At 34.3% G+C, this 13,573-nt stretch overlaps 1 long non-coding RNA gene across 1 annotated transcript in view; it reads left to right on the forward strand.

Moving 5' to 3' along the window:
• Positions 1 to 397, forward strand: part of LOC116216619 — a 16,183-nt gene extending 15,786 nt beyond the window's left edge. The window contains exon 4 of the long non-coding RNA XR_004159751.1: positions 332 to 397. This is a non-coding gene — a long non-coding RNA (uncharacterized LOC116216619). The remainder of the gene's footprint in view (positions 1 to 331) is intronic.
• The last annotated feature ends 13,176 nt before the right edge of the window (positions 398 to 13,573 follow it).

Here is a 13,573-nt window from a genome sequence, read left to right on the forward strand (position 1 = left end):
TTTTTCCCCTGTAGAACTTCGTTGTGCTTTGTAATTATTGTAGACTTTGTAGACTTTGCCTCCAATAAAATAGCAATGGTTCTAGTTGTCACTATTTGACCTTGGTTTTCAAGTTTGACATAGCAGTATGTGGGTCTGAATGAATGATGTGCTATTGTAGATTTTTGAGAGGATAACTGCTTTGAATTCAGTAGAATTATCACAATTTGGAAGTGAGGTAATGTAGTGATGAATCAGTATAGAAATGAGATAATAAAGGATAGAATCAGCCTTACTTCTACTGCCCATAATCCTTAAATAACCTGTGACAATAAAAGTAACTTTCTTGCAGAATTCTTTCATAAATGGATGCGCTTGAGGAAGAGTCTGAAGAAGGAAGAATGCTCAGAAGACAGAATTGTAAGTACTTTGATTAATATTCAGCAAGAGTGAAAGACAGAAGTCTTTTCGTAGGCATTTATGTCTTAATATTTTTCTGGAAATATTTTATAAATCAGCTATTTCACAGGACATTCTCTACGTTATAAAGAAGTGTACTGAAGAAGTGCTAAAGAAAAGCATTTGTTGGTCATACTCCGAATCTGATCACATTCTGAATCCCGTCATTTTTTTAGTGACTTTGCGAAAAGACTTAAATGACAGAGGTTTTATAACTGTCTGTTTCACTCACTTATTCCATTAAGTCCTTAAATGTTTCAAGCGTTTCTTGAAATTAAGCATCTACCACCTCTCTGGAAAGCCTGTTCTGGAGTTGGTCCACCCCCACAGTAAATAATTTTTTCTTAGTGTCCAGTCTGAATGTCTCCTTGTGTAGCTTACTGCCATTCTTTCTCATTCTATTGTTATTTTTTCACTGCTTGAAAAAGCTTAGTCATATATCATACAAATCAAGACATTATTATTACAGATAGCATATTTCTCTTGAGGTATTTTTGAAAAGTAAAGCTTTACCATATGGTCTTTTTATGTATGGAGTTCTCAGGTAAATCTGAAGACAGCTTGTAGAGGTAGTAGGCCTACTGTAAATTTACACAATAGGTCTACAACTTACATCAGGTTCTATCTGACTGCCTTTATTCTATGCATAAAGTTCTCCACCTTCCTGGTTGTAATAAACATGACTAATGAGCAAAACATTGTTGCAGGGGCTGCAGAAGCCATCTTAAAGCCATATCTCATTATTTTCTATGTAGAAAATGATTTACGTACATTTTTGCATGGAATTGCTCTCCATTTTTTAATAGTATTGCTATTACATTAATTCAATTGAAAATCAGTAGTCTCAGTCATATTTCTCATGGGCCTGATTTCAGGGTCTTGTGTACAATCTGAATCTTAACCACGTGACTGAGTGACTGCTACAGTGAAAAACTATCTATGCCAGCTTTCTTTGGGGAAGAAAGTCGTTGCATTATCGAATGTACTTAGGATGACTGAAAGGGATGTCTCTCAGAGCACTAATACCGTTAGTAGTATTGGGGTCCACAGAAAATACAGTTAAGATAATCTTTTATGAAAAACTAAGGAAGGGAAGAATCAGGTCATAGTTTTCCAGTTTAGAATCTTGTTTGGTTGAACTAAAGTTTATTGTGTGGTATCATGTTCCTAAGGATGTTACTCTGAAGTAAGAACACAGTTAGGTTGTGACCTCATTATAACTGGTTTTTACATTTGCTGTTTTGCACTTTTGCAGTTGAGATAAAATTGGAGGGGGGGAAAGCTGATCTCAAAGGTGAATAGATAATAAATCTTGCAGACAATTAATAATCTGCTAAAGCTCACATTGCTTTATCTTATGTTTTTTTTGTCAAATGGTTATATTCTCCCAGACGCTTTCTAATTAGCCTCTTTCAATCTCCCTCTATCAGTTCTATTGGTTTCATTTCCCTGTACTACACTTAGCACTCACATTTGAAAGCCTGTATTTTTATGCTTAATGCTTCTGCTGCATAATTAATTTGTCTTAAAAGAGACTGTGTATGCATAAAACAGATTAACATTCTTTCAGTCTCTTAAAATCTGAATTCATTTTGGAATATTGTTAAGAAAAATTTTCTCGCTCTGTTTCTGTCCTTGAATGTAACTCCCTTGGCAATATTGAATCTTTTTTTACACAGAGGAGAGCAAATAATTCAGTTACTGCTGCTAATTCTCCCAGAATGTCTTTACTGATGCTGCACCATTCTGTGTAACCTGACTGTATTTTTAAAGTATAAAGGTTATAAATAACACTAATGTAAAAAGAAAAGAAAAACAAACAAAAAAAATCCACAAAAAAACCCCCAAACAATACAGACTAAGCTAAATATACCTAAGCCAAATATCCTCTCCTTTTGGTAGACACCTTTCTCCTCTAGCTCAGTTCCATTCTGTTTTTCCCCTTCTCTGCACAAAATAGAAGAAACACATAAGTTTTGATGCAATGCCCACTGAAGCCCACTGAATTTTCTCTGATTTCAGTGACCTAACTACCCCTTGTAAATCACATGATGCTTTAATTGTATGGAATTATAGTTTTAAAAGTAGCAGGGTAACTTTTTCTTCAACACCATAAAGAGTGTGGCAATAAGTTTTTGTTTAGTTCTGAATTTTTAGTTTTATGGAAGTTACGGCTTCACATATTTCTTTCGATATCCTATCCTTCTGTTACATTTCACTTTGTAGTCTTCATTTTAACTCTTCTATAATGACTTTAGGTAGCAGTGTTTTCTTAGTTTGGAGTCAGTGACTCTGTTGCTTAGTTAAGGCTATAATTATATGATAAATGAGAAGTGATTAAATAATTTTAAAATTATTTAACAACTCTTGTTTAAATGTGCTTTGTTGCACTACAGGCTTTAGAATATTTTGTTGCTTACACAGGTCTGAAGTCTATAACCTATAAAACAAGGAAGAGGTCTAATTGCTCTGTGCATGGATTATTTATAACTAAGTGGTTTATGTAGAAATAAGAGTCCATAAAAAGAATGCCACTGAGCATTAAAAGCAATCTGTTTGTCTCATTTTAACTGGGATAAGAATATTAGCTCATAGATTTCAGAAATACAATCTTATATATGTGATGATTGCATTCTAATTTTAAAATTAGAGTTAAGATTAAAAGTAAGTGTCAATTAAGAAATCTCATGTATCAGAGTGGAGGCCTTGAGAGAATTATGTCTGTCTTATTTGTTCAAAAACTTGGAATGTATATGCTATCAAAAAAGGGGGGCTTTCTCATATTTTTCACTTACTTTAATGCTCTTTTGGTGAAAGAAGGCAGGTGGTAAAGATCTCAGCCTTGTGAAAACAGATTCCAGACCACTTGCTGCCTAGATTAGAGAGTCATTTCTTTCAGGGGAGTGGAAAGTTCATTTTACTGTTTCTGCCATTTTAAATATTGGAGTCAATCTCCTTTCTCAGATCTGTAGTATTAACATTTAAATGCTTATCCTAGTTATTTCTTTATCATAGTTAGGAAAGTAAGAACTCAAGACATGAATTGGCAATGCATTCTGTTAAAAAATCTCAGATACCTTTTCTAATTTGAAGGTCCAGCTATTGGAAGATAATATGTGGCTGTGTCTTACAGGCCCTGAATAGAGAGGAGAAACTTGTGAAATACTAACTTCAGAGGAGTAACACTGATTTAACTGGGAGGGGAGGTACAACTCAAGATCTTTTTAACATGGGATTTTCACAATAGTTATGCCTGCATATGTATTGATACGGACATAAGCAGGCATAACTCTAGTATGCAGAGAATGCTTCTGTCAGCCTACTTCTTTCTCTCTTTTCTCATTTTTATCCTGATTCAGAATTTGTCACTTTCTCCTTTCTGAACCCATACATCTTGACTTTTCAGGATATACAATTCCGCTTCATTTTTCTTATTCTCACTAGCACAAGATTCTAGAAGCATGAAATTTGAAATAATCTTGGATGAGATTTGGTTTCGAGTTGGCAAATAGGGATATCAAGCACGCAAAATATGCTTAATGTTTTTGAATGTGTAAAATTATTTCCTCCTGGTTTACTACAGTTCAGCCAACAGTCATGTTTAACACCCAAGTAATTAAAGAAATAGTAATATCTTGCCATTTAATGGTATGAGCCGTTTGAATTGTTATTAATACATAATTAAAATCTGTCTTTAAGGTGATACTTGATCACACTTGAAAACTGCTATGGACACTTGAAACTTAAGCTGATGCACCAATACACTAATGCTCTCCTTTTGTTAACCTGCTGGTTACTTAATCACATTTAATTTACCCCTTTGCTGAAGGTATTGCTACTAGGGTACATGCACTTAATAGTTTTCTTGATTCGTAGCTTAGTACTTATGTCTTTTGAAAAGTATAGTTTGGGGAATGCGTGATGGCTTTCTGTGTAGTAGAAGCAAGAAGTTGGCATTAACTATATAGTACAACCCTGAAAAGAGGGGGAAAAAGAAATATAAATCAGACAAATGTAGTACACGACTCTTTTTTTTATGTGCATGAGAAATGGAAAGAGCTGTATGGAGAAAGTAGATGGAGTGGTAAATGAATTTTCTGTTCTGAGAAGTAGGGTAGAGTAATATCAGAATAGTATTAGTACTAGAAGATCAGGAAGAAACAGTCTATTTTTACTTTTTTAACAAACTATTTTAATTCTGATTTCATGCTTCTAATTGGCAGCACAGCACAATCTATATCTAGCAATGACAACAATGTGTGTCTATATTCGGTTTATCAATTTTATCCATACATTTTGAAAGCAATACTCTTAACAAAAATTGAGGTGTAAAGTGTGAAGTATGTTTCCTTAGTCAAGCTGTTTGTTAAAATATCTGTAAAAAATGGTGCTTTAGAGTGCTTCGTAAACATGATATGCTTTGCTGCATGCATATATTGATGTAGTTAGTAACACTGCCAAATGAAAATACTCATGTCGTTAGTAGTGTTCTTTCCAGAGACCCCAGGAAAAATTAAGACAGTAATTAGAATTTTTTCTTAAAACAACAGCAACAACAACAACAAAAACCTTCATCATTGTCCACCAGTGTTGAAAGTTATGAGATACCACATGCCTTCCTATACCTTAATTTCATCTACCTTGAAATCCCACTTTAAATCCTTTTCATTCTTCTGTTCCTTACGTAAAAGGAAAAATTGAAATTCAAGAGAAGGTATAATATGATGTGATATGTGTGAAACACACTTCTCTTGAAATTTCTGTTGACCTGAAGCGATCAACTATATCTGGTGCCTAGTCTGTATGTTTCTTTAGATTTCGGTCTGATGTTACAAGTCTGAGACCCTTCTCAGACCTCTTCCAAAGGAAAAAAAAAGTTCCTGTTGGCCAGATATACATGACTACATGAAAGTATGTTACATATAGGCTGGAGCATAGAGCAGTTAGAATACATCTGAGATCCTAAATCATAAACATTCCTACACAGGAAAAGATTGACTGTGGGAATTGCATCAGTACAGTCTTCTGTTCAAATCAACAAAGATGGAAGGCTGAATGAAGTGCTCTGAAAGTCATGTAATACATGTCAATACAAAGTCATTAATACATGTGCGTTCATATGTGTCCCCAGTTTTTTCTTGTATTTTACATATTGATCTTGTTCTTCACACTTTTTTCAGAGAACCTAAAAAGATACCATGACTTATAGAAGCCTGACTGTTAAGACTGAATTACAGGTACTCATACAATTGAAAACAAGTAAACAAAGAAAATCTAGTTAACAAAACTCCTATTTCATTTGATCTTTCTTTTCTGACCTATGATGGTAGTATGTCATAAATGTTCTAGATGAAAGTTTGTTTCGGGCAGTAAAGTACCCTTGAAATACTGTTAAGTCTTTATGTAGAAAACAAATCCTAGGCTGACTGACTTGTACAGTTTATGATTCAGTCATAGCTGCTGGAGCTTGGAGCAGAGAGTATATTCTAAAATGCCATGTTATCAGTGGATTGTCAAGTCATTTCTGATTTAGCCTCTGGCTCTAACCAGACTGTCCTGTTTTCTGAGATAGTAATAAAAAGATAAGCCCTGGGAGTTAGAGGAAAAAAAAAAAGCCTATTTGCATTCAGATGAGTGATTTTTTTTTCCCCAGTATCTCTTTCTATTTTATCTTAGGAAAATTATCATAGATTTGATCAAAAGTAGAGGGAAAAAGCATAAATCCAAAGACAGGTTAACAGAAGTATTTCTTATTATGATAACTTCAGTAGATAACTCATGCATACAAAAATGTCTTTCCACTCACTGAAATCTAGTGTACAGTATATTACATTATTGATCGAGAGTATTAAATGTGACACTGAAATGTCAAATAACTTCAAAACAACCTACAACACAGAATTTCATTTTGAAAAGATTCCTCTCAAAATGTTGCTATGGTTCCTCAAATTTAATGTCATAAGTCTCAGTCGTTCCTGAGAGCATGCAAAATATAGTGGTATATTAATGTGATCATAATATATACACTGGACAATATTTTCAGCTATTTTCTCAGATATTCTTCTGGTAATAGCCAATAGGGCAACTTGTTCATGAATTTACATAAAGAAATCTAATAATGTAAATGTCCTCATATTCACTTAGTAGAATGTTAACCAGTGACAGAACTTGGTAGGATGGAGAAATGTTGATTTTTTTCACGTAGGGCTGTCCCTTTTCAAGGCATACTTAGGCTATGTGTAGAAGATTACCATACAGGGATTAGAATTTAGTGGCAGATGGCAAATGCTTCTCCTTATTTCTCTCTGAAAGATATTATTGCACAGGAAGTCTACTTGTAGTAACAATTTTGAACAAACAAATGAAAGTGAAATTCAGTAGATAAACACCATTGAGCATAAATAAACTAAGAACATATATTTTTATAATGTTAGCTTTCTGTAAGATACAAAGCAGATACTGTTCTTTCAGAAATGTTTAATGAGATTTATGTGTGAAATGTAGAAGTGGTTATATCATGGCTTGTGAGGAAAAAGAACGCAATTGAAATTTCTGCTCCCAAATAGGAGTCAGCTGTACATCGCAGTGTATTTTTGTATCCTGCAATACAAGCATTTGATATTAAAATGTGTTAGAGGTCTGAGCTAGACTTAATTAAGTTAAATTGCATTTTCTGTGATCTGAGAGCTGCTTTCCTGTCTGTTTTCACAGCTCAGATAGCATACAAAGTGTAATAGAGTCAAACAATGATTTGTATTGGAAGAGACCTTTAAGATCACCTATTTCCAACCCCCACGCTGTGGGCAGGGACATCTTCCACTAGACCACATTGTGTGAAGCCCCATCCAACCTGACCTTGAAAACATCCAGGGAAGGGGCATCCAAAACTTTTCTGGGCAGTCTGTTCCTGTGCCTCACCACTCTCTAAGTAAAGAATTTCTTCCTAATGTCTACTGTAAGTCTACTCTCTTTTAGTTTAATGCCATTACCTCTTGTCCTATCACTACACTCCATGAAAAATAGTTCTTCTGTAACTTTCTTTTAGGTCCACTTTAGATACTGAAAGGCCATTATAAGGTTTTCTTGGTGCCTTCTCTTCTCTAGACTGTACAACTTCTCTCAGCTTGTAACCATAGGCTCTCTGATTATCCTTGTGGTACTCTTCTGGAGTTGCTGGAGGTCTGTGTCCCTTATATGTTGGGGGGTCCTAGAAATGAATACAATAGTCCATGAGAGAAGGGTCTCATGAAAGCAGAGTAGAGGGGGATAATCACCTCCCTCTCCTTGCTACTCACACTTCTTCAGATGCAGGGCAGGATACAGCTTGCTTTCTGAAATGCAAGCAAACATTGCTGGCTCATGTTGATTTTTCTCATCAGCCACTATCTCCAAGTCCTTCTCAGGACTGTTCTCAATCCATTCTTCAACCAGCCTGTATTTGTATAGTAATGATGAGTTTTTTATACTTTATTCAGTAAAGTGATTAATATTCCACATCTCTTTACATTCTGCTGTTTAAAGTCTTGTTCTTAATTATGTAATCATGTCTAGATGTATTTCATTAGTCATCCAGAGTGTAGGCAAGGAAGACACCACTGGAAGATGATAGGAACCATTCCTGTACAGCTTGGAACTCTCACATAACGAACTTCTATTTCTGTAAGGAATGTTGAGGACATTAATTTCAGATATATGTACATAAAGACAATCTGTAAAGAACAGAGAGCTTCTATAGGAATGATTGAAGGACACATAGAGTGTGTCATAAGAAGACAGCAGGAAAGATTCTGACATCTCTGGTATTCTGTATTGCTATAACAATGGACAGTTTGTTAACTGAACTTGGAGTGGAGGGGAGGAATTTATAATGATTGCTTTTTTCTCTTCCTTTTTTTTTTTTAAACCATTCTTTGGGTAGGCCTTATCCCTTTGTTCCACCACTGAAATACATTCCTTTCGTTGTACAGTAAAAGAGACTTCTTCTTAAGAGGAATTCTCCTGCATTAGTGAATGTAGTACATTATGAATGTTCTGAGCACAACTTTCATAAGGGTTTTTATATTACAATAAGGCTAAATATATTTGGGTACAAAGTCTAATAGTTTTAACCATTAAAATGAAACCACTTCTAGGTAAAGGACAGGCATTCTTCCTGTTACTGAGATTCTCTATAGAGCAGTTTACACAAGTTGAAGAAAAATGTCTGTTAGAGATGGATGAGAATGTGCATAAAGGTGATCATCTCAGGAATGGTTAAAAACTTCAGAGAAATATTCTCAGTTCTGATGGTATGAATAACAATATGCTGTCTTGCAGTCATAACATGATTTTTTTTTTTTCTGTTATCATCTATAGTAAATCTTCTCATAGTTAAAAAATGAATATTAAAAAATTGAAAAACAGGCTGAGTCAAAAATGAGGTGGGTTTTTAAACTTCCTTGTTTTCAGAAAGTTATGAGAGTCTTTGCCTCTTAGCAGAATACTAGGCAGTGCCGGTCTATGAAATGCCAACCGAAGGCTACATGATCTTGCTTCCAGCAGCTACATTGAATCAAAGTGAGTAAAAGTAAGTTGCTTTGACTTTTGTGGAAGAAATTATTACTGTTGCCAGAAGGTAGTTGTGCAATGGCAGGGCATATGCATTATGCTGTTATTCCACAGTATGAAAGGATTTGAACATAGCAGTCATATGCAAATGATAGGTCTATGTATGTAATTAAAGATGAGTTCTCAATTGGAATAAAATACTTCCACCTAAAGCAAAGTATTACTGCGTTTTAAATATTGGTGATAAAACTACGAATCAATCAAATAAATCTTTCTTTGCCTTTGGCTTCTAATAATTCAAAACATTGCCCAAATCCTCACTTACGATAACGTTTCCTTGAAAACAAATAGATGCTGCAAAGCACAGCTGTATTTATTTGAAACATGTACATATCACTATACTTCATATATATCTATATGCAGCATTTCTACATACATATATACAAAATAAATGTGTCACAAATTTACACATGCAATATCACATTGAAATAGTCACAGGAAGTCTAAAAGTTGGTGTTTCCCATCACTACTACATCAACGCTTCAAAATGTTGCTGTAAATCTGTACACAGCTGTCTTGGCAAATGAACTAGAATGTTCTAAAAATAAGAGCTAAAAAAGTGTTGTTTTTAAACAGACAAACTATTTGAGTTACAGACAACATTTGATATTGTTTCTGCAAACCATCTAAGAGGCTGTTGTTAATAATGCAAACCTCAAAGTGTGTGTCTGCTTAGTACCTTCAGGGCTGAATTCAGAGAGAGCAGTGTTACAGAAAGAAAGGTTAAGTTTTTTAATAAACTATGTGTAAGTTATATGGAACACTAGAGTCAACGTCGCTAATATTATAAGTACATACACACAGGTTGCTCCAAAAGTCATGCCTCCTATTTAATTCTGTGAAAACCACAACAGATACAAAGAACACAATAAAACTTTTGATAGAACAAATTCTCAGCTATAAAACAGTATTTTTCAATGTACTAAAAAATGTTAGCTATGTATTTTTACCAGTGATAAACAAGAGCCTGCATGCCATGCTCAAAACAATCTGCATGGTCATCCTGAACGTGGCTTGTTTTTCATGTTGCTGTCACCACTGCTGAAATGCACTGTCCACCACCTCAGTGTGTTCACATCCACCGTTTGGTCTCCAAAAGCATTTAGCAAGCATTGATGGATGTTAATGGGTGTCATTTTTAATTCATGGAGAAATTAATTCTCACACCTTTTTTTCATAAGCACTTCCATGTCAGATGCCTTTTTGTCAGACTGCTCCTCTGCTTCCATCTGTCACACAGTAATAAAATACAGAGGAATATTGGTGAGAAGGTTTAACTTCCACATACTGCCGATGTCTGCATCTGATGTGATGGGCCAATGTAATCAAATAGGCAGCATTACTTTTGGAGCAGCACTCGTATCAGGAAAAAAAAAAATGTTACAGTGTTAGCAGAAAAATGATATGCAGATAAATGGCTTGTTGCAGAATATTGAGCAAAAAATTTCTCCTGCAGTATATCTGAGAAATCATGGGATATTCTAGTATTCTGTTTGGATTACAACTTTAATTTCTTCAATTGCTGCAATTTGAACTTAAAATGAAAAGTGGAAAAAAAAAAGTTATTTGACAGGTTCCACGGTCTCTGATTAACAGACCTTCTGTTACTGTACTGTACTTCCTGGATATTGCTGTAAATAACTTGCATGGTTTTCTCCTTTGAACGTGTTCTTGCACAGCTATGATCTAAGAATTTATTTCTGCAGGAAGCTTTCTAAGCAGTGAATTACCTGTTTAATCAATGTTAATCCTCTAAAATGGAGTAGGAGCTGGTGTTGGAAACTCGTAGCAATGTATAGACTACAGCTGTAGTTCTAGAGGTTAGCTGTAGTCTGCGCCTTTAGACGACTCTACCTGCATAGCATTTTTGTTTCTAACTTCAAGTAATTTTACAGGTTGTAAAATTTCACTCCTAGATGAAAATATATGTAATTGTGGCTGTTGGCACCCTGAGGATTACGTAAATGTAAAAATTTAGTTATGCTTAATTCTGCCGTTTGTTTTTGGAGAAAAAAAAAAAGCTATGTTTGCTGAACTGAGATTGCAGATGTCTAGGCTCTAGTTTTAATTGATGTGTGAGCTTGGGAAACATTTCAATTTGCCTGTCAACTAGCTAATTGGGACAGTGATAACAATTCACTTCTATGAGAGTTTTTAGGACTATCAATAAAATGCACTGTAGAAGAAAAGAGTTTGTTCAAGTTTTTTAAACAAACTCCTCATAGAATAATTCTAATAGATAAATATTCTATCTGCTCGCTATATATGTATTACATAAGTATTTCGTGTGTCTGGATATTCAGTGATGTAAATTTAGGTGAATAGTCTTGTGAATTAGACTTGTGAACCTTCAGTTGAGAGCTCAAAAGTGAATAGACTATTAGACTATGAATTATTCCTTCTATCCATTTCTGAAAGGAGACTTACTGCATTTTTTATGTACTCTAACAAGTGTTTTTTTTCTTTGTTCTGTGCTCTCTGTGATTATTCCGTTTTCTTCAGGTTATTCTTATTTTCATTCCTTGCTTTGTTCTTTAGTCATATCCTGACATTTATACCAAACAGTGACCTCTTCAGTGCATCTACTTGAAACCTTGTTGAATCCTTAGTGCTTCAAGGGAAACAATCACAATCTAAGCAATTGTGCAATGTATTATACAGTATTACTTTTATAATGATAATCAATGACACAAATGATAATCAATGAAACAAATGATAATCATTCTAAACAGAGTAGCAAATCATTCACGTGTTTATTATTGTCATGATATCTTAAATAATTGAGTAATTTTCTTCATTAAAAATTCCTCCTGGATAAGACAAAAATTCATTGATTGTCAAAAAGACTGAGCAGTGAAAAGGCTTTCCCAGAGAAGCAATGGAATATTCCTCATGGGGAAGTCCCAGCTCCTTCCCAATTTCCACTTCAGGGCCTCAAGTGAAAAGATCATGAGCTACAACTATAGCCTTCTTTTCAACAAAATCTTAATTTGTTCCGTTTTTAACTTTCTTATTCAGTGACACTGAGAGTTTGAGGATGTTTTTGGTATTATCTATTTGAATTACATCTTAAAAATTATTAATCCTTTATTACTGTAGCACTATTTTTATTTTAGAAATTTATCTGAAGCCACAGACTGTCTTTAAAGATGGTTCATGAAGGAAGTATACTTCTAGCAAAGTGTTCTCACAAGTTCTTAGCTCTGGTAAAAGAAGTTCTCTCTAAATTTTGATGTGATTTATTGATGTGATCCTACAGTATTATCAGAGGTTGTATTGTAGAATGAAGATTTTGTACTGTAAGCAAGAGGAAACTATTTTGTTAGTTGAGGAAGTTAATTTAGGAAGAAGTTTACAGTAATCTGAGTGTAAGTTTTAAGATTGTTTCATTTTCTGATTTAATATCCTCATGATTTCTCTTCTGAGATTTTCTAAAAGACACATTTGTATGTTCTCACTATTTTGAGACTGCATATTTTGAAAATAATGGATGACAAATTGGACATGGAAAATTTATAGTCAATATGGCAAGAGCCTCAGTTTTATTGTGAGTTTAAATTGATGTTCACACATAACATGACAAAAAGTTGTCCAGCAAATACAGAGCACTACATTATTGTCATAGTACTGTTTTGATTAACTTTATTACAGTTTTACCTGTCTTCCCAAAGAAAAACAATAACAAACTAGGAACATTCTTCTTTTTTAAATTATTATTTTTTAACCTCTTTGCAGTAATCCTTTAACTGTATCTATACAAGGAAAAGGATAAAGAAAACTTCCCACCACGGCTATCTTTGAGCTCTACAGAATGAAGATAGCTTTATTTGAACTGCCATGTGAACATTTTAAGTTTACTTTATGCAAGTCTCTCAATGGAGGTATGATCAGCAAGGTGTTAAAACTTTTAAAAGGGCTTCTGGTACTTTTCAGAGTGGAATCATTATAAACACATGTTGAAAGTTTAAAGACAATACATAAAGTTAAAATGGGACAGCAATACATAAATGTTAAATAAAAATAAAAATCTGGGGCAGTTCACATTAGACTTAATCCTAGCTAACAGGTATGCAGACAAAATGAAAAGTGTGGATTAATTCCACCAGCTCTTCTCCATTAGCTGAAATGGCCTCATGGATGTAGAGGGAACTGGATCAGTTGGCTGACCTGATGAGCAGATAAGCCACTAACAAAAAATGTTCATTAGCCTACAGTGAGATTGCAGAGGAACAAGAGAGTACGCCCACAAGCACTTTTCATATACTGAGATGTCATTACAAATGTTCTTTTCCTTTTAAAACTTCAGTATTTTGGATTTATTTACTGTGTTCTCTAAATTTCAATCTTCTGTGTTTTTTATTGTTTTTCCCAGCTTTGGTAGCTTATGTGGAAGGAGATAGCTCTGTGCAGAAGTAGAATCTTCCTCGAGACAGTCTAACTATTTTAAACATCTCATTGGTTTTGTGTAGGTGGGATTTCAATATCCATGTTTCTCAAATTAACAAAAACAAACAAACAAAAAATAACA

The sequence above is a fragment of the Meleagris gallopavo genome, chromosome 4 (assembly GCF_000146605.3).
Source record: "Meleagris gallopavo isolate NT-WF06-2002-E0010 breed Aviagen turkey brand Nicholas breeding stock chromosome 4, Turkey_5.1, whole genome shotgun sequence".
NCBI lineage: Eukaryota > Metazoa > Chordata > Aves > Galliformes > Phasianidae > Meleagris > Meleagris gallopavo.